Raw genomic sequence first — 23,024 nt, forward strand, 5'->3', positions numbered from 1 at the left:
GCCTGTCCGCTGGTGGGTCGAGCGAGCCCCCCTGTGGTGGAGGCAGCTCTAAGCTTTTTAATTTAAATTGTCTCTCTAATTTGAATGAATACACTTTAAATCCATTTACAAGGATCTATTGGATTGCAAGTCTCATGCCAGCAGCCGCGTAATTCCAGCTCCAGTAGCGTCCACTAAAGCTGCTGCAGTTAAAAAGCTTTTATAAGGATCGAGCTCGGCTGTCCACCGCAAGGCATCCTACTGCCAGTCCCAGCCCCTATGCCTTGGGGTGCCTCCTGATGCTCTTCACTAAGTATCCCATGGTCCCGAAGCATTTCCTTTGAAAAGATTAAGTGTCTAAACTACAGGTGGTGTAGCTTGCTTAACAGCTGGGATAATCCGCTGACTAGCAGACACTGCTACTAGGCACAAAGTATTTCCTGGGCTAGATGCAGTTAAAAATTTGTAATTAGATACTCTCGTTGGATTCTGAGAAAGCATTCCATAGAGTCTCCTGGCACGCCATATATGATTCTCTTAAAAAGCTTGGGGTAGGGGTCTAGGGGACCCTTTTATAGCCAAAATCACGGCCCTGTATCACAAGACGTCACCTAGGCTGAAGATAAATGGAACTGTAGCACCCTGAGGGCTCGGTTGCTACAGACGTATTGCACCTCACCCAGAGGTGTGATATCTCACTCTCAGGTAAGGATGGAGTGTGGTTCAGGACCCGACACTTGCATGCATTACACCACATTGCCGTGGGGCAGGGCGACCAATATGCCCCTGAGATGGGCACGACAGTCCCTGTCCCTGGCTGGAGTGGGGGGAGGGAACACTGAGGAAGGGGAACCCTGTAGTGCAGGAGCAGGGAGGAAGCAGTTCCTGGGTGCATTGAGAAGGGAGTATAAAAGGTGGGCACCATCTTAGTTCAGTGCAGAGAAGTCTGAGCAGAAGTGGCAGGGAGCAGGGGCTCTGCATGAGCTCTGCTCCGGAGGCGGGCCTAGTAACAGAGGCCCAGGCCTGGAAGAGGGAGAAGGAAGGAAGAGGAGCGGAGAAGGCTCCAGGAACGAGGAATGAAGGGATCCCAGGGGTGCGGACGGGCGAGTCGCCACCGCACGCCCGAATCCACCTGCGTGGAGGGGTCAGGCCAAAGGGGGAGACCGGTCCCCGAACTAGTGGAGGCAGGAACCGACCCTCAGCTAGAAACCGGAGGCTCTGACATTTTATGTGGCGCAGCCCCTCGCTACACCCGCTAGGAAGGCACCACATAGGGTCAGGGAAACTGGCGCCAAGTTTACCAAGAGGAGGCCCGAGGCAGCCGGACAGAAGTGTTGGTAAGAAAGGCCAGACAAAGGACACACAAAGGGGGTCCTGTGAAGTGCTCCAAAGTTATCTGGGAGTTGTCTGAGCCCCTCACCTGGTGAGCACAGTACGACGTGGGCAGCCGTTACCTGCAGACGTGGTCTGGATAATAAGAACTGTGAGTAAAGGCCCTGAACTGCATCACTGACTCCGTGTCGTTACTGCTGCTGCCCTGCACCATCACCCCCATCCCCCGCATACACTGCCCTGAGGCTATACTCCTCCCGTGGGGAGTTATGCTACGCTCTGCTGCACCCACAACACCAGCCTCAGCGGTCTGCCCAGTAGCGGCGGTTCACTCTGACCGCAATCCACGGGTGGCGTAGTCGGACATTTAAACATCAAAACCACATAAATAGTTCCGCCACTTGTTTGACCGCCCTGAGCCACGGAACCGGGTCGCCGCCACGAAGACTACAACCACCAGCATCCACCAAAAAGGGTCCGGCTCCGGGTGTCCCAAGGCCCAGGGGGTGCGTCAGAACATTTTCATCACCTTTCACAATCACCAATGGGACAAGGCAGGGATGTCCTCTGTCCCCTCTCTTATACATCCTAGTGACGGAGCACCTGCTCTCATCAATTCGCCATAACCCCAATATTAGGTGGATTGAGGTGGGAGGCACCGAGTACAAGTGCTCTCTATTTGCTGATGATGTCCTAGAATATATATCTCAATCACATATATCCATCCATGCTGTTATGGCTGAAATAGATCACTTTGTTACATGGTAAAATTTTAAAATCAATGCAGCGAAGTCTGAGGCCCTCGATGTCTCCCTCCCCAAATCCATATAGGATTCCATCCAGTCCAACTTTCCCTTTGCCTGGCCCTCACAGGGTATCAAATACTTAGGAATTCCTATTCATAGAGACCTCTCCCATCTATGTTATCTTAATTTTGGGCCCTTTATTGAACAACTCCATACAGACCACGGTTGGCAAGTTAGAACTGTAAGATTCACTACGTGAACCACTGGTGTTTTGTGGAAAAGCACATGTACACTGCGTTCCAAATTATTATGCAAAAAGTGTTTAGGAGTGATAAGGGAAGAATTTGTTTGTTTGTCAGTTAAACTCATTGATGGTGATGTGTGTCAGGGCTCTTTATATCACTGTAAGCAATTGCAGACACCTGTGCTAATTAGTTTGGCAGGTGTGTCCAATGAAAGGCAAGACTACTTAAGAAGGCTCTCTCACATTATTAAGCAGCCTACATTTTCTGCCAAAATGGGAAAGAAAAAGGATGTGTCGGCTGCTGAGAAGCAACAAATTGTGGAGTGTTTAGGTCAAGGCATGACTACAATCAACATTGTGCGATGATCAGGATGAAGTGTCTTGGCAATCAAGAAGTATGTAGCTGATTCACAGTACACACGTGTGCGTGCTGATAAGGGCAAATTGAGGACTCTTTCCTACAGGCAATTACGTCAGGTTGAAAGAGCAGCGGCAAAAAAGCCTTGTCATAGCAGCAGACAAGTTTTTGAAGCTGCTTGTGCCTCCAACGTCCCCCGAACAACAAGATGCAGGGTCCTTCAGAGGTTTGCAGCTGTGCATACGCCATCCTGTCGACCTCCTCTATCCACTTCACACAAGCAGAAACGGCTCCAGTGGGCCAAACATTACATGAAGACTGATTTCAAAACTGTTTTGTTCACGGACGAGTACCGTGCAGCGCTCGATGGTCCAGATGGATGGAGTGGAGGATGGCTGGTTGATGGACACCCCACGCAAACACGGCTACAGCGCCAACAAGGAGGAGGTGGAGTAATGTTTTGGGCTGGAATCATGGGGAGAGAGATTGTCGGCCCCTTTAGGATCCCTGAAGGCGCTAAAGATGAACTCCATAATGTATGTGGATTTTCTCAAACAGCACTTCCTGCCATGGTTCAAGAAGAAGAACCGTGTATTTCACAGCAAGATCATTTTTCTGCATGATAATGCACCATCTCATGCTGCACATAAAACATCTGCATCTCTGGCTGATATGGGCATAAAAGGGGACAAACTTATGGTGTGACCCCCATGCTCCCCTGACCTCTACCCCATTCAGAACCTTTGGAGCATCATTAAAAGGAGTGTCTATGATGGCGGGAGGCAGTTCACATCTAAGCAACAGCTCTGGGAGGGTATTCTGTCCTCATGCAAAACAATTGAAGCAGAAACCATCCAAAACCTGACAAATTCAATGGACGAGAGAGTTCAGAAGCTCCTTTCGAACAAGGGGTCCTATGTGAAAATGTAACATCACCTAGAATAAAGTTTTGAGTTGAAAACTGTTTGATTTCAGTTTCTAACAACCTGCTAATGCTTATAATTTCAAAAATGACCATTTTTTGGTCTTTATTAAAATGAAAAGGTTGATCGAAAAGTTTGGGGGATCTAAGAGTGTGGCAACCCAGTAGTCATGATTACTTCGAATTCTGACAATATGAGGGTCATGCTGCAGGTAGTGCAGCAAGAAGGCACTTATGTGTCTTGCGCATCTCGGAGCCCCAAAATTATTTTCCGGGCTAGATGCAGCTAAAAATTATTTTTAATTTTAAATCTGGTGAAGCTTTAGTATAGATGGCCTAATAGGATCAGTGCTGCACACTGCTACAAAGCCCAAATTATTTTCCAGTCAAGATACAGATAAACATGATTAGTAATTTGAAAGCTTAAAACGGTTGGTAGGGTGATTTTAACCAATCATCAAGCTTTTACTCTCCCCAGGATGACACAGGGGTAGAAAAGTCGTTTCGGATCCATGATTTGTTCATCTTTATGAACGTGAGTCTGTCTACATTATCAGTGGAGAGCCGCGTGCGCTTATCTGTCAGCACACCACCAGCAGCGCTGAACACACGTTCAGACAGAACGCTGGCTGCGGGGCATGACAAGATCTCCAAGGCGTAAGTGGCTAGCTCTGGCCATTTATCCAGATTGGAAGCCCAAAAAGAGCAAGGGTCCAGTGACACAGTCGTGGCTTCAATGTTTACTTGGAGATACTCCTGTGCCATCGTCTCTAGGCGTTGACTATATGTCAGACTTCTTGTCTCCTGTGGCCTTGCAAAGGATGGGCTAAAAAAGTGGTGAAATGATTCCGCAAAATTGATGTTACCAGCAGATACTGTGGTTCTGTTACGGTTTGAGTGCTGAACACTTGACGGTCCCACGGTTGGCAAGTTGGAACTGTGAGATTCACTACGTGCACCACTGGTATTTTGTGGAAAAGCACATGTAAGATTCTGCAACAGTCTCTGCTGATACTCCTGCATATGTGCATCCCTTTCTATGGCAGGAATAATTTCTGCAAATTTACTTTTGTACCGGGGATCTATCAGTGTGGCAACCCAGTAGTCAGGATTATTTCTAATTCTCACAATTCGAGGGTCATGTAGCAGGTAGTGCAGCAAGAAGGCACTCATGTGTGTTGCGCATCCAGGAGCACCAAGTCCCTGTTGTGTTGGTGGCGAGGTAACAATCATGCTTCCTTCCTCTGTCCTCTCCCCCCAACCTCGCACAACAGAAATGTGATCAAGGTCTCCCTCATCTGATGAGTCTTCCATCAGTTCGTCCTCCACTTCTTCCTGGGCTCCTGCACCTTCCTCACTAATTTGGCTGCTACCATGCGCCCTGGTAAAACCATCTCCCCCACCCTCACATGCCTGCCGCCTTGGTGCTGCCGACCGTCTGGACCTTGCAGATGTTAGCCCTTCCGCATACAACTCCTCCTCCTCTACTTCCTCCACCTCCTCTTGTGCCACCACCTGACTCCGAATTCTGTTTAACATGTGCTCCAGCATGTAAATCACCGGAATAGTCATGCTGATAATGGCATCGTCAGCACTAAACATCTTCGTCGCCATTTCAAAACTGTGCAGAAGGGTGCATAGGTCCCTGATCTGAGACCACTCCTCCAGCCTGATTTGCCCCACCTCTGAATCTCGTTGGCCCAGGCTATACGTCAGAACGTATTGCACCAGGGCTTGTCGGTGCTGCCACAGTCGCTGCAACATGTGCAGAGTTGAATTCCACCGGGTAGGCACATCGCATTTTAGCCGGTGAAGTGGCAGGCCCAACGACTTCTGTAGAGATGTAAGTCGCTGAGCTGCAGGATGCGAACGGCGGAAGTGAGCACACAGCGACCGTGCCCTCTGCAGAAGGCCATCTAGTCTGGGATAGTGGGCTAAAAATTGCTGGACAACCAGGTTCAACACGTGAGCCATACAAGGCACGTGTGTGACATTGCCCCGGCGAAGGGCCGCACCCAGGTTTGCAGCCTTGTCGCACACGGCCTTCCTGGTTTCAGGTCCAGTGGAGACAACCATTCATGAAATTGGTTCTCCAGAGCTGACCACAACTCCTCAGCTGTGTGGCTCACATTTCCCAGACATTTCAATGTAAAAACCGCCTGATGACGTTGAGCCCTACTGCCAGCATAGTAAGGAGGTGTGCAGGATCCCTTCTGCGCAGTTAGAAAGCTTGTGGCATGACCAGACAGGCTTTGGGTGCAGGTGGAAGACCGAGAGGAGGTTGAGGAGGCAGAAGCAGTGGAGGAACTTTGACATAAAGAGGATTGACGCACAACTCGTGGGGACGGCAAGACTTGGACAGCAGCCCCTTGTCCTGCTGTCACCATAGTTACCCAGTGCCCAGTCAGCGACATGTAACGCCCCTGTCCATGCCTACTCGTCCAAGTGTCTGTGGTGAAATGCACCCTGTCACACACAGAGTTTCTCAAAGAAGCGGTGATGTTGTGTGCGACATGCTGGTGGAGCGCAGGCACACCTTTCTTTGAGAAGTAGTGCCGACTGGGCATCTGGTACTGGGGCACTGCGACGGACAAAAGGTCTCGAAAATCCTCTGTGTCCACCAGGCGGAAAGGCAGCATTTCTGTAGCCAAGAGCTTGCAGATGGTGAAATTCAACCTCTTAGCTTTCTCATGGCTAGGAGGAAATGGTCTTTTACTTGTCCACATCTGAGGGACCGAGGGCTGGCTATTGTGCTTAGACGGGGTTGATAAGGGTGTCCCCGGCAAACTGCCGGTCTGTGAGGAAGATGCAGGCGGACATGTTAGGTTGCCTTGATCCAAAGGTGGTGCTATTGATGTCGGACAGCGCTCAACACCAGCTGGTGTTACCACCTCCAAAGAAAATGATGACCTGCCAATCACGCTGGCTGTTGCGGGTAAAGAGGTGGCAGGTCTGCGCCCCAAAACAGGTGTGACTGCTGTCCCCCCAGTCACAGAGGATGAAGAGGCCGCGGATGCACAAGATATGGCAGACGGTGGTTGGCCCGGCCGGCTAGGCCGCATTGTAGCACACTGAGCTTCCCACTGCAACTTATGCTTCATGTCCATGTGCCGGTTCATGCATGAAGTACTCAAACTATGTATTTTTTGGCCTCTACTTAGCTTTTGCTGACAAATGTTACAGATAACACGAGTTGGGTCAACTTTATAGATCTGAAAAAATGCCCAGGCTATGCAAGGCTTAGCACCCATGCGACCTGAAGAGCCACCACGACTTGTGGTGAGAGGCAGAGTTGTGTTTGAGGATGCAGTTGTTGACGTGCTTCCAGTACTACGTCTCTGTCCAGGAAGGCGCAACCTGACCTCGTCGTCACTAGCATCTTCCTCCACCTCCTCTGCTGACCTCATCTCTTGGCTGACTGTGGGTTGACAGTAAGTGGGATCTCCAACCTCATCATCATCACCCTGTGCGTTATCACACCTGTCGTCCTCAGAGCCAACCTGTTCCTGCCCTGACAAAAAACTAAAGTTGTCGCTCCAATCAGGTATTTGAGTCTTATCATCGTCTTCCTCATTGTCTCCACCAACAGGAGTTACAGTTTGGGAATGAGGGTCTACATTATGGTCAGAACCTTCTGCGTCTGGTCCTGGATCCGACTCATAAAGATTCTGGGCATCAGTGCAGATCATTTCCTCGTCTGAATTCACAGAAGCGCTGGAGTCGACCTCTGATTCCCAGGCTATAGTATGAGTAAACAGCTCTGCAGACTCAACCATCTGTTCTACCTCATACTCAGACGGGCAGCTGGAGATTTGGGAGCTGTGAGGAAGCAAGTGCGATTGGGGTGACACCTTTGAGGACTGGAGTATTTGTGATGTTGAAGTTGATGTGGAGGAGAGCCCACTTAAAGGAGCACTTGATATCCGTTGAAGCACCTGCTGTTTTTGTGCCTCATCTGGAATTTGTAGCGATTGGCGTGGCCGTAAGAAAGGGATCTTATCACATTGTCCGCTAAAAGAAGTAGACATTTTAGTTTGGCTGGAAGATGGTCTTTCTTCTGCAGATGTTACTGTTGCTTTAACACCTACCCCACGGACACAACCTTTTTTCCCCTTCCCAACACACCTATTCCCCTTTCCATCAGCAGCAGGCCTTTTTCCACTCATTTTGGTGGTTAACTAATTCACAACTCTGGAGTTGTTTGCACAAAAAAACAATGGATGGTAACCGAGCAGAGCTGAGTGGCCAAACTGTGGTATTAGGCCAAAACTATTGGCTGGGTTAGATGGAGAAAAAAATTATATTCAATTTGCAACCTGATGGAGGTCAGTATAGATGGACTAATACAACAAGTCCCACACACAGCTAGAAGCCCAATATTTTTTCAGAGGTAGATGCAGAAAAAAATATATTCAGTTTGCAACCTGATGGAGGTCAGTATAGATGGACTAATACAACAAGTCCCACACACAGCTAGAAGCCCAAATATTTTTTCAGAGGTACTGTAGATGCAGATAAAAATTATTTTTAATTTGCAACCTGATGGAGGTCAGTATAGATGGACTAATAGAGAAAGTCCGACACACTGCTAGAAGGCCAAATATTTTTTCAGAGCTAGATGCAGAAAAAAATTATATTCAGTTTGCAACCTGATGGAGGTCAGTATAGATGGACTAATAGAACAAGTCCCACACACTGCTAGAAGGCCAAATATTTTTTCAGAGCTAGATGCAGAAAAAAATTATATTCAGTTTGCAACCTGATGAAGGTCAGTATAGATGGACTAACAGAGAAAGTCCCACACACTACTAGAAGGCCAAATATTTTTTCAGAGCTAGATGCATACAAAAAATTATTTTGAATTTGCAACCTGATGGAGGTCAGTATAGGTGGACTAATAGAACAAGTCCCACACACTGCTAGAAGGCCAAATATTTTTTCAGAGCTAGATGCAGAAAAAAATTATATTCAGTTTGCAACCTGATGGAGGTCTGAATAGATGGATTAATAGAACAAGACCCACACACAGCTAGAAGCCCAATATTTTTTCAGAGGTAGATGCAGAAAAAAATATATTCAGTTTGCAACCTGATGGAGGTCAGTATAGATGGACTAATACAACAAGTCCCACACACAGCTAGAAGCCCAATATTTTTTCAGAGGTTGATGCAGAAAAAAATATATTCAGTTTGCAACCTGATGGAGGTCAGTATAGATGGACTAATAGAATGATGCTATGCCCAAAAGATTTTACTTCACTAGGTGCAGTAAAAAAATTGGTATTCTATACACAGGTGGTATATCTTGCAACACAGATAGGCTACTCCACTGACTAACACACTCTGCAATAGGCCAAAAAGGATTAGCTTTGCTAGATTCAGCCAAATGCTGTGAAAAAAACTTGCACAGCACTGGCACAGACCTGCCTGGCAAAAACTGATAGGAACTGATGTAACCTAGTCCTGAAAAGGACTCCAATTACAATTAGTCTTTACTCCCACAATCTATCTATTTAAGAGCACAGACCTCCCTGATAAAAGTCGTAGGAAATGCTGTAACCTAGTCCTTAAAAGGACTGCAATCACAACTATTCCCTACTCCCAAGCTATCTGTATATTTGTGCGAAAATTGGCTTGAAATTAACAAGGTATAGCGCACACAGCAACAGCGGTGCCGTCTAACACGCAGCTGCAGCAGTGAGAAAATGGTGGCGACGGGGAAAATGGCTTGGTCTTATAGGGCAAGGACATGTGACATACACTGCCAATGACACATGCCCTTGCTTGTTTGAAAAAAAGCACTTCGCTCCGTGTGTGCGCTGCTGATAGGCTGACAGATTGCACCTCCCCACTGCAAATGTGGGAAAGAGAAAAAAAAATGGAGATCTTCATTGTTCCTGCAGAGATCCATCCCCTGCCCCTCCCCCCACCCCGCTGTACACTGAAACTGCGTATTAACATTAATTTTCATCATTACTGAGAAAAAATCCAGTTATGATTTTGGTGCACGAACAGTTATCGAACATAACCTCGAACAGCCGAATTTTTCTCAAATTGTTCGTGTTCGCCGAACGGCTCGAACACCGCCCAAAACAGCTCGAATTTGAGATTGGCGAACAGTTCGAGTAGAACAACGCTCATCTCTACTAATATGTCCATATACCGACCAGCAGAAATTGTAAAAGAAGAACTATAGAAGGATAGACTATAGTGGATCATTCCGGATTGGTGCAACATAAGGAGCCAAAAGGATTCACACCGGTATTCCATGCTATGTGCTTCTTATAAAGTGAAATCTCTCCATAGACCGCCTCTGTGAAGACCACCCCCTTATCCAGATGATAGATTTTCAGTTCCACCATATATAATGCATACTGGCCATTTTTTTTTTTTTTTCAGAATATCACCAATTTTGGGTCGTCAGCTGTACCAGAAGAAATGCTTTAAACCAGTGCTGGCGAACCTATGGCACGCGTGCCAGAGGGGGCACGCAGAGCCCTCCTGGTGGGCACGCGCGCCATTGCCGCAGCGCTACTGGATCGGGCCCGGCGGGTGAGAACTCTGAGCCCGCCGAGTGCCGACACCAGCTTCGCTACTGCAACTAGATGTGCGTTCTCTCTGGGACGCACATCTAGCTGAAGTGTATTGCAACGCACGAACTTGCCAGGCCCGTGCGTGGCAATACACGCTGCCGGTCAATCAAAGGCCAGCATGACGTTGGCCGGCCAATCAGAGGCCTGCGACTTCTGGCCAATCAGAGACCAGCATGACGTTGGCCGGCCAATCAGAGTCTAGCGGCTTGCGGCCAATCAGAGGCCAGCATGACGTCGGACGGCCAATCAGAGGCCAGCGGCTGCCGGCCAATCAGAGGCCAGCATGACGTCGGCCGGCCAATCAGAGGCCAGCGGCCACTGGCCTCTGACTGGCCGGCAGCGTGTATTGCAGCGCAAGGGCCTGGCTAGTACGTGCGCTACAATACACTTCAGCTAGATGTGCCGACTACAGGAGAGGACGCTGCGGGGGAGAAGAAGGGAGGTGAGTAGAAGTGTTTATTATGTGTTTTTTTCTTTTTTTTTAATATGCGATGCACAGTGGCGCCAGCAGGCTGGGGGGGAGAGGGAGCATGCATGCATGGACTGGGGGAGGGCCAGCATATATACATGGACTGAGGGGGGGGTCATATATGCAAGGATTGAGGGAAGGGCCAGCATATATGCCAGGATTGAGGGAAGGGCCAGCATATATACCAGAATTGAGGGGAGGGCCAGCATATATACCAGGATTGAGGGGAGGGCCAGCATATATACCAGGATTGAGGGGAGGGACAGCATATATACCAGGATTGAGCGGAGGGCCAGCATATATACCAGGATTGAGGGGAGGGCCAGCAAATATACCAGGATTGAGGGGAGGGCCAGCATATATACCAGGATTGAGGGGAGGGCCAGCATATATACAAGGATTGAGGGGAGGGCCAGCATATATACCAGGATTGAGGGGAGGGCCAGCATATATACCAAGATTGAGGGGAGGGCCAGCATATATACCAGGATTGAGGGGAGGGTCAGCATATATACCAGGATTGAGGGGAGGGCCAGCATATATAACAGGATTGAGGGGAGGGTCAGTATATATACCAGGATTGAGGGGAGGGCCAGCATATATACCAGGATTGAGGGGAGGGCCAGCATATATACCAGGATTGAGGGGAGGGCCAGCATATATACCAGAATTGAGGGGAGGGCCAGCATATATACCAGGATTGAGGGGAGGGCCAGCATATATACCAGGATTGAGGGGGGGGCAGCATATATACCAGGATTGAGGGGGGGTAGCATATATACCAGGATTGAGGGGAGGGCCAGCATATATATCAGGATTGAGGGGAGGGCCAGCATATATACCAAGATTGAAGGGAGGGCCAACAAATATACCATGATTAAGGGGAGGGCCAGCATATATACCAGGATTGAGGGGAGGGCCAGCATATATACCAGGATTGAGGGTAGGGCCAGCATATAAACCAGGATTGAGGGGAGGGCCAGCATATATACCAGGATTGAGGGGAGGGCCAGCATATATACCAGGATTGAGGGGAGGGCCAGCAAATATACCAGGATTGAGGGGAGGGCCAGCATATATACCAGGATTGAGGAGAGGGCCAGCATATATACCAGGATTGAGGGGAGGGCCAGCATACATACCATGATTGATGGGAGGGCCAGCATATATACCAGGATTGAGGGGAGGGCCAGCATATATACCTGGATTGAGGGGAGAGCCAGCATATATACCAGGATTGAAGGGAGGGCCAGCATATATACCAGGATTGAGGGGATGCCAGCATATATACCAGGATTGAAGGGAGGGCCAGCATATATACCAGGATTGAGGGGAAGGGCCAGCATATATACCTGGATTGAGGGGAGGGCCAGCATATATACCAGGATTGAAGGGAGGGCCAGCATATATACCAGGATTGAGGGGAGGCCAGCATATATACCAGGATTGAAGGGAGGGCCAGCATATATTCCAGGATTGAGGAGAGGGCCAGCATATATACCAGGATTGAGGGGAGGGCCAGCATATATACCAGGATTGAAGGGAGGGCCAGCATATATACCAGGATTGAGGGGAGGGCCAGCATATATACCAGGATTGAAGGGAGGGCCAGCATATATTCCAGGATTGAGGGGAGGGTCAGCATATATACCAGGATTGAGGGGAGGGCCAGCATATATACCAGGATTGAGGGGAGGGCCAGCATATATACCAGGATTGAGGGGAGGGCCAGCATATATACCAGGATTGAGGGAAGGGCCAGCATATATACCAGGATTGAGGGGAGGGCCAGCATATATACCAGGATTGAAGGGAGGGCCAGCATATATACCAGGATTGAGGGGAAGGGCCAGCATATATACCAGGATTGAGGGGAGGGCCAGCATATATACCAGGATTGAGGGGAGGGCCAGCATATATACCAGGATTGAAGGGAAGGCCAGCATATATACCAGGATTGAGGGGAGGGCCAGCATATATACCAGAATTGAGGGGAGGGCCAGCATATATACCAGGATTGAGGGGAGGGCCAGCATATATACCAGGATTGAAGGGAGGGCTAGCGTATATACCAGGATTGAGGGGAGGGCCAGCATATATACCAGGATTGAAGGGAGGGCCAGCATATATTCCAGGATTGAGGAGAGGGCCAGCATATATACCAGGATTGAGGGGAGGGCCAGCATATATACCAGGATTGAAGGGAGGGCCAGCATATATACCAGGATTGAGGGGAAGGCCAGCATATATACCAGGATTGAAGGGAGGGCCAGCATATATTCCAGGATTGAGGAGATGGCCAGCATATATACCAGGATTGAGGGGAGGGCCAGCATATATACCAGGACTGAGGGGAGGGCCAGCATATATACCAGGATTGAGGGGAGGGCCAGCATATATACCAGTATTGAGGGAAGGGCCAGCATATATACCAGGATTGAGGAGAGGGCCAGCATATATACCAGGATTGAGTGAAGGGCCAGCATATATACCAGGATTGAAGGGAGGGCCAGCATATATACCAGGATTGAGGGGAGGGCCAGCATATATACCAGGATTGAGGGGAGGGCCAGCATATATACCAGGATTGAGGGGAGGGCCAGCATATATACCAGGATTGAAGGGAGGGCTAGCGTATATACCAGGATTGAGGGGAGGGCCAGCATATATACCAGGATTGAAGGGAGGGCCAGCATATATACCAGGATTGAGGGGAGGGCCAGCATATATACCAGGATTGAAGGGAGGGCCAGCATATATTCCAGGATTGAGGGGAGGGCCAGCATATATACCAGGATTGAGGGGAGGGCCAGCATATATACCAGGACTGAGGGGAGGGCCAGCATATATACCAGGATTGAGGGGAGGGCCAGCATATATACCAGGATTGAGGGAAGGGCCAGCATATATACCAGGATTGAGGGGAGGGCCAGCATATATACCAGGATGTGGGTGAGCACATTCTTTATTTCTGCAGTCTCTTACCCCTGCTCCTCTCTGTGGCTGCTCTATGCTGCCCTCGCCTGCTCTTTGTATCAGTTGTTTGTATCAGTAAAACCTCAATCTTTAGGTTAAATTGCCGTGTTGACACTTGGTGATAAATAAGTGGGTTTTGAATTGTAGTTTGGGCACTCGGTCTCTAAAAGATTCGCCATCACTGCTTTAAACCAATCAATGTGCAAATATCAACATTTTTGAGAAAATACAATACATTTGATCAGATGTCAAAAAATATTCCATAAAAAATAAATTGTGATCAGAAATCATAAAGAAAAATTATCTCTATAATACCATTTTTACCAAAAATACATTGTAAAAAAAAAGAAGTGTAATTTTCTACAGTACAATATTTATTTCTATTTTTCTCAAAAGAATTTTCATTTTAGGCCCCCCAAAAATTGAAAATCAATGTAAAAAGTGTATTTTACTAGAATAAAAAAAATCAGGGTAATTGTTCAGTTGTATTGCCAGTTTTATAGCACGACCCGTAGCGATTTACGATCCCACAGGCCGATGAGCTACAATCTTCCTGAGAAAGGATTCATCAATGTATCAGATGCTTTCTTGCATGTTTCTACATGGAGCAATACACATATGTTCCATGTCCCTTCCTCTAAGAAACCTTCAATGAACCCTGATAGGATCTACAGAGAATAGACAAGACGTCCTTTACAGTGTTACACACTTACTCGATACTCAGTCTAATTTCATCATTCATTTTACTTTCTGCTTATAAATGCATTCATTAAAATAATGAATATCTGCATTGAGGACAGTAGAAGAACTAGTTTGTGTTTGTTCATCAAGATGCATTATCTTGGTTTCGTCTTGTAGGCAGAGTACTGGAGAGGTTGCTCCCGTCGTTCAGAGAGTTGCTCCGGTGCGGTGTTCTGTTTGTAGACTGACCGCTTTGTTGGTTTGCTATCAGGTGGTGAATCATATCGGTTATGAGATTGAGTTTATGATCCATTTGAGTTACCTACAAATGTATAAAAAAAAATTCTAACAAAGAGAATAGCATAGATACAGACCACACTCCATACACATTTCACACTACCCGTGAGCGCTGCCTGATATTGTAGCTTATCCATAACCAAATCAATGGGGCACTGAGTTGCAATACCAGACTCACCACATGGACAAGAGAGGCACAGTTTTGGGGAGAAATAAAGTAGATAGATCCCTTAATGCAATATTGGTTAGCCATTTAGACATTGTTGTTTTAATTGAAAACTAGAGTTGGTGCGATTCGTTTTGCAGCACTCGGTCCATCGGCCACGTCAGTAATCTTTGGATGCTGGACAGGAGTCTCAAGACCTGCCTTCTACCTTCCAATATTCCCTGCTTCTCTTTTGATTAGATGCATCTTTATAGTTACAGAATGATGCATATGTGACATTGCATCAGGCCGGCTAATCAGTAGAACAGCTGTGGATGCCGGCATGTAGGAGGTGGTTCTCAGGGCTCCGATGCAGCGGTCACAGATTATGGATGTGACTGATGGACTGGGTCCTGCAAATTGACTCGCACCAACCCTATTGGAAACCTTTGTCAGATTGAACTACTTAGTGAACTCAGAAAGAGCTTTCTGTCCACATCCATGAAAGTAGTAGCCAACACTTAAAGGGGTTTTCTACTACTCGGACATCTCCTTCTCCATATATATATTTTTGCCCTCAGTAAAATAATAACACCTATACTCCCCTCCAGTGTTTCAGCCGTTTCGGCATTGGCTCTCCTTGGGATCACGTGACATTGTTATGTCAAGTGATCCCTGCTGCCAATCAGCGCTGGCTTCACTCTCCTTGCCTCCAGTTATATCACATACCTGTACATCCGGAGGAAGTAAGAGCAGCAACAGCTCTCACTTTCTCTGGATGCATGCAAGTTGGCCAAAGGTGGAGAGAGTAAAGTCAGCGCTGATTGCCCTAAGGAATCATGAGACATAATGTCATGCTGTCACGCAAGGTGTGGGAAAGACTAAGTGCAACACAAAGGGAAAAGGGAAAGGGAACCCAGACTAGGGAAAGTGGGGAGTGGAGAACTCCTAGGCTGATCTAGTGTCACCCTGACTCCACTAATGTCCCTTTATTGGTTCTTCACCAATCGCCGCACGTGTACCTCGGCCTGTCTTTCCCTGGCATTAGGCTCAGGCTAGGGAACAGAAAGGATGAGCACTAGTTGATCCCCACTAAACACTAAAGACAACAAGGGGGGACAAACAAGGGAAAATCGCTTAGCTTTAGTCGACTCCAGACAAATCCGCACACGTTCTCTAGCACCAGAGAAGAAGCACTGCTCTTGCTCAAGCCTTCACAAGGGGTAATGAATATCGCCGGCACCTCCCTCTGTCTCACAACAGGTATTTATACATCCAGGCCAGAGTGTTAATTAGCCAGAGGAAGCTAGCCACTGGGTCCTAGAGATACATATTCTAAGAAGTTGTCTGTAAGGCCAAACGAAGAGATCTCCTGCAACCAACTGCAGGATGACTGTCTGTCACTTCTGACACACCCATGACACACGCAGTGGAATCTATGTTACATAGGGAAATCAGTTACCTGATCCAGAAAGAAACAGTGAGGGCTTCCCCAATGACTGGTCCAGTCTGTAGAGAAAGGAAAAAAATCACTGGTGTAATCAAAAAGTATTTTTATTGAAGAGAAATTCCACCCAAAACTTGCAAACTGCCTCTTCCAGTGCCACCTATTAGAAGTAGCAATCCTAAAACTCAATATCAACCTTTTAACAAGCCTTGCCACATGATTTAGGATAAATGGCAAACTAGAATCTCAATTTGCAGCCATGGTGTTCCGGGGTGTTGCCCCTCGGCAGTGCAAAGCATGAGATCTGATTTGGCTGTGTGAGAGACTTCAGAAGGAAAATCTTTACCCCTTAGATCCCAGTGAGGAGAGTGAAATGCCAGAGTAAGGAGGCTTATAAACCATGCAATGGCTCCCCGGGGAGCTTACGAGCCTCCTTACACTGGCATTTTTTAGACAAATCATCTTACTTTTCCTCTAAGGATTCAATTTTCTTCCTTTTTTTCTATTACTTTATCACTGTTGATGACTCCCACTGATTTGCTATAGCAATGAGATGTGCACATATATACATATATACAGTTGAAACCATAAGTTTACATACACTATATAAAAAGACACATATGCATGTTTTTCTCAATATCTGACATGAAATAAGAATAAACCTTTCCTGTTGTAGGTCAATTAGGATTACCATAATTTTTAATATTTGCCAAATGCCAGAATAATGAGAGAGAGAATGTTTTAAGGCATTTTTATTACTTACTGCAAAGTCAAAAGTTTACATATACTAAGATTACTATGTATTTAAACAATTCTCGACTGCCCATATGATGATGCCATGTGTTTGGAAGCTTCTAATAGTTTTTTGGGCAACATCTGAGTTAATTAGAGACACACATGTGGATGTATTTTAATGCACACCTGAAACACACTGCTTCTTTGTGTAGCATCATGGGAAAGTGTAAATAAATCAGCCAAGATATCAGGAAGAGAATTGTAGACTTGCACAAGTCTGGCTCATCCTTGGGTACAATTTCAAGATATCTGAAGGTGCCTCGTTCATCTGTACAAACAATTATATGCAAGTACAAACAAGATTGGAATGTCCAGCCATCATACCACTCAGGGAGGAGACGGGTTCTGTGTCCCAGAGATGAACGTGCTTTGGTCCGAAATGTGCATATCAACCGCAGGACAAAAGCAAAAGACCTTGTGAAGAGGATGGCAGAAGCTAGTAAGATTGTCAGAGTGACAATTCAGTGAAACGAGTACTGTATCAACATGGGCTGAAAGACCACTCTGCCAGGAAGAAGCCATTACTCCAAAAGAAAGATAAAAAAGCCAGATTAATGTTTGCAAATGCACACAGGAGCAAAGACCTTAATTTTTGGAGACATGTCCTGTGGTCTTATAAAACTAGAATTGAACTTTTTGTGCATAATGACCATAGTTAAGTTTGGAGGAAAAAGGGAGAAGATTAGAAGCCTAAGAACACCATCCCAACTGTGAAACAAGGGGGTGGCAGCATCATGTTGTGAGGTTGCTTTGCTGCAAGAGGGACTTGGTGCACATCACAAAATAGATGGCTTCATGAGAAAAGAAGATTATGTGGCAATACTGAAGCAACATCTCAAGACATCAGCCAGGAAGTTAAAGCTTGAGCAGAAATGGGTCCTCCAAATGGTCAATGACCCGAAGCAAACTGCCAAAATGGTAACAAAGTGGCTTAACACGTTCGTGACCAAACCAATTTTTTTAAATCTGACCAGTGTCACTTTATGTAGTAATAACTCTGGAATGCTTCAACATATCCCATAGCTTTTGAGACTGTTTTTTGTGACACATGATACTTTATAATAATCATAAATTTAGGCTGATATGGTTTGCGTTTATTTATAAAAATATCAGAAACTTGGCAAAAAAGTTTTAAAAATTGCACTTTTCAAACTTTGAATGATTATGCCTTTGATCCCAATAGTCATACCACACAAAAACAGTAATAAATAACATTTCCCTCATGTCTGCTTTACATCAGCACCATTTGTAAAATGTTGTTTATTTTGTTAGCATTTTAGAAGATTTAAAACTGTAGTAGTTATTTTTCATTTTTTTCAAGGAAATTTACAAAACTTATTTTTATAGGGACCTGTTCAGTTTTGAAGTGACTTTGAGGCTACGTGCCCACTATGCATTTTTCAAGCGTTTTTGCTGCGGAATTTTCAAAGCGAAAACGCTTAAATGCTTGGTAATGCGTGCCCCATGGTCCTCAATGATAACCCGCATGTGCTGTGTGTTGGTATATGCAACAGTTGTGGACTTCTTTGTTTGCGTGAAGGAGGACTTTATGCTCATCTGACAGTAGATGGCGACGTTGTGTAAAGTTTCCTTGTTTACTGTATTGTAAAAGAAAAAAAGTCTCTCTTGTATTTTCTATTTTGTTCTTACTTCCTGGTGCAGTACTGTGTGACTGTGCGTTTTTTCCTTTACCTCATGTTCTGAGAAGTAAAAGCTTGTTATCCCATGTAATCTGCTCTGTGAAGTTTTATACTGCAACTGTGGGTATCCAGAAGCTGTGCAACACTGTGCACATGCTGCGGAAATTTATGCTGCGGATTAGCATTGCGGAAAAATCTGAAGCATATCCATTAATTTTGCGGAAACGCAGCGTAATTGCCGCCATTGACTTGCGTTGAATTGCATAATATCTTAATGACTACATGTACACATGTGGATATTAAGTGATTCAATGTGTGGATGGTACCCGGGTCTGGAGAAGAGGAGACTCTCCTCCAGACCCGGGTACCATAGTACCTGTAGTTAAAAAAGAATAAAATAAAAAACAACATTATACTCACCTTCTGATGGCCCCCAGTGTCCTGTATGGTGCGTCCGGTGTCTTCGGCGGCTCGTGGTGGTGTAAAAGGACCTTCCATGACGTCATGTAGTCATGTGACATTATCCATTGTCTGTCTTTCCAAAAGTGACAAAAGGAAGTGCAGCCATATCGGTTGTGACCTTTGAATTAATTTCTCAGAAACAGACAGTGAACAGTCATTTTGTCAGGATGTTATATCAATGACTAAGTCATTAGTTTCCAAGAAGCTGCTTTAAAATTGATAAACTACTTCTTCCTATTTTTGCAGCGCTGCAATATTGCCATCTTATTAGAGAAGAGCAGTTAAAGAGAATGTGTTATCAAAAAATAACCAATTGTTTAAATTACGTTTTTACATAAAATTTATTTTTTTCTTTTTACTTTTTTTTACTATAGTAACCATCTAAACTAAAAAAACACACCCACAGATCTTGCAATTATCACCCCGGCCAAAATTAGTTTCATATTTCCTGTTGTATACAGAAGATTTTTCAGCAGTTTTATTATCATTTTTCTTTTTTCCTCTCCTTCTTTCTCCCTTTTCGTGTGACATAGCTGTATGAGGGCTGGGGGAGTTTTTTTAGAGGAGAGCTGTAGTTTTGAATGACACCATTCATTTTACCCTACAATATACTGGAAAACTGGAACAAAAATTCCAAGTGAAGTTAAATGGGATTGCGTTTTTCATTGTTTTTGCTGCCGTATTTGGGTTTTGTTTCTAAGGTTTCATTGTGCAGTGAAAATGACCTGTGAACATGATTCTTCACGTCGAGCAAACTTGAAAAAACAGATATCAAACTTGTATAGTTTTATTTTGATGGTGAAAATATTTCAGCGATTCGGTCGATAGAGCTTTATGAGGGCTTGTTATTTGCTGAGGTTTTCATTAATAACATTTTTTGGGATCTATACGATGTTTCAATCCCACTTTTTCATGTACCAACATGGCAGCCATGGGGGCGGTCAGCAGGCTCATGGTTGCCACTGAAATCCATAAGCAGCACTTTCACTTAGTGAAGGGGAGTGGAAGGCAACATCCCATGGGCATCCAAAATGGTGAACCTCTGGGACATCGCACCTTAACTACCACGGTCTGGGATTTACTGCAGCATCTAAGTGTTTAACAGCAGCAACCAGAGCTGCTCTAATAGCGGCTTTTACAGACAAATACCGGCAGTATAACACAGCTGGAATCTGCAGGTATATTGCGGGTTGAGTTGCAGAGTCCACTCCACACACTTGCACCCAACATGCACTATACATGTAGGGCAGATAGGGGTTAAACAACAGATGACACGTTCCTTTTAAGCACTTAAGAATTTATTTATTTTTTACTTTGCAGATAGTATACTGACATATGCTTTGTACTTAAAGGGAATCTCTGCATTAGTTAATGTCTTTTTGTTAGAAGGGCCCCAATATGCTGACTAAAGTATGATCTGTTGCTGGCAATCTCAGCGATAAGCAATTTGTTGAAAAATCTGGCAACAAGCATTTAATTCTCCTGCACTGCCACCAAAAGAAACAGGAGGTACTGCACAGTTTCCATTGAAATCAATAAGCTGAGTATGTAATGAATGAAGTACTGGGACCTTTAAAGTGGGACTTACTCCATGTAACTGCTCTCTAGTCTGCATAAAATGGGTTCAGGTTTACAACGGAGAATCCCCACTATTAACCTGTATAGTGCCCCAAGTATGTGCAAGTGGTTTCTAAACCAGACAACCTCATTAAGTCTCATAACACCTTCGTCAATAAACAGGTATTCTCAAATTACTAAGTTGCTTTAATTAGTTAAACAGCATGAACATACGCAAGTTTGCCACTGACTAGCTTTTTCTATCTGCTGTCATTCTCCTTCAATGAGAGCTTTTATCTTACATAGTGTAAAGCTCATTTCCATGGAGTTCAGCCACTAGTAGACCTTGGTAGAGAGTGTGCAGTAGTCACATTCCAGGAGAAAAGTTAACTCCTAACATAGCGTTATCTCTGTCCAGCCCATTCATTTCTATACGCCAGTTAGCTGCTCCCTGCCTTCTCCCTTTTGGCTCTTGTGCTGAGCTTTATAGTTCTAATAATACTACAGCTCTGCTGCTCATCAGAGCTATCACTCAGGGAGAAGAGCCCGTCCTGCCAGAAATCAGGAAGTAGGGAGACTGCACAGCTCTGAGCTGCTCAAGAGATCACTTATGAAAATTCCTTTTAGGCGTCAAACATTTCCTTTGTTCAAATGGAAAGAATATAGATCTACATATTTTAGATTGTGTATGAACTACATGTCTGAAGTAAAAATAAATGATTCTAAATAAAAAAAAAAAAAAAAAAAATATATATATATATATATATATATATATATATATATACAGTACAGGCCAAAAGTTTGGATACACCTTCTCATTTAAAGATTTTTCTGTATTTTCATGACTATGAAAATTGTACATTCACACTGAAGGCATCAAAACTATGAATTAACACATGTGGAATTATATACTTAACAAAAAAGTGTGAAACAACTGAAAATATGTCTTATATTCCAGGTTCTTCAACGTAGCCACCTTTTGCTTTGATAACTGCTTTGCACGGTCTTGGCATTATCTTGATGAGCGTCAAGAGGTAGTCACCGGAAATGGTCTTCCAACAATCTTGAAGGAGTTCCCAGAGATGCTTAGCACTTGTTGGCCCTTTTGCCTTCACTCTGCGGTCCAGCTCACCCCAAACCATCTCAATTGGGTTCAGGTCTGGTGACTGTGGAGGCCAGGTCATCTGGCGTAGCACCCCATCACTCTCCTTCTTGGTCAAATAGCCCTTACACATCCTGGAGGCGTGTTTGGGGTCATTGTCCTGTTGAAAAATAAATGATGGTCCAACTGAACGCAAACCAGATGGAATAGCATGCCGCTGCAAGATGCTGTGGTAGCCATGCTGGTTCAGTATGCCTTCAATTTTGAATAAATCCCTAACAGTGTCACCAGCAAAGCACCCCCACACCATCACACCTCCTCCTCCATGCTTCACGGTGGGAACCAGGCATGTAGAGTCCATCCGTTCACCTTTTCTGCGTCGCACAAAGACACGGTGGTTGGAACCAAAGATCTCAAATATGGACTCATCAGACCAAAGCACAGATTTACACTGGTCTAATGTCCATTCCTTGTGTTCTTTAGCCCAAACAAGTCTCTTCTGCTTGTTGACTGTCCTTAGCAGTAGTTTCCTAGCAGCTATTTTACCATGAAGACCTGCTGCACAAAGTCTCCTCTTAACAGTTGTTGTAGAGATGTGTCTGCTGCTAGAACTCTGTGTGGCATTGACCTGGTCTCTAATCTGAGCTGCTGTTAACCTGCGATTTCTGAGGCTGGTGACTCGGATAAACTTATCCTCAGAAGCAGAGGTGACTCTTGGTCTTCCTTTCCTGGGGCGGTGTAGCATGAACATGAAAAATGGCTATTTTATATTTCAAATCCATATTGAAATATAAACCAGACATCTCAGCATTTGTAGGTGTCTTACCTCAGTAGACTCTAGGGGTCATTAGTCCAGACATACTAAAGCATTAGGTTAAGTTTGCGAAGTCTGAGGTTTAATCTTTATTACTGAAGGGAATTAGCCTTTTGTATACTCTGTGTTTGTCATCCGATGTAGAACCAGAGACAGACGATTGCACAAAATTGTAAATAAAACTACAGACATATGATTTAAGATGGAGAAGCTTATTGTAGTACTAAAAATATAAGTGGCTATCTGAAACCCATTATGATGTATCCCACCTTTAATTAATATTCTAATTATATATTCTGTGTTAAGGTATACTTTATCTGTGAATGTATCTCACTGATACATAGCTTCTTAACACAATATACTCTCTGGGAAGAAAACCTTGTTCTGGTTTATAACCCAGTGTAGGATTTACTCTTATCTTACTCTTATTATGTAAACATTATGACAGAAGTAGAATTGTCCGTGA

General features: G+C 45.2%; 1 long non-coding RNA gene across 1 annotated transcript in view; it reads right to left on the reverse strand.

Annotated features, from left to right (window-relative positions):
- Positions 1 to 14,034: 14,034 nt before the first annotated feature.
- LOC141191450 (uncharacterized) overlaps positions 14,035 to 23,024 on the reverse strand; it is a 34,729-nt gene continuing 25,739 nt past the window's right edge. The window contains exons 2-3 of the long non-coding RNA XR_012265426.1: positions 16,204 to 16,250; positions 14,035 to 14,621 (exon numbers count right to left, since the gene is read on the reverse strand). This is a non-coding gene — a long non-coding RNA (uncharacterized lncRNA). The remainder of the gene's footprint in view (positions 14,622 to 16,203; positions 16,251 to 23,024) is intronic.

This window comes from Phyllobates terribilis, unplaced genomic scaffold (genome assembly GCF_046119375.1).
Source record: "Phyllobates terribilis strain yellow unplaced genomic scaffold, ASM4611937v1 Scaffold_44__1_contigs__length_10104851, whole genome shotgun sequence".
In the NCBI taxonomy this organism is placed as follows: Eukaryota; Metazoa; Chordata; class Amphibia; order Anura; family Dendrobatidae; genus Phyllobates; species Phyllobates terribilis.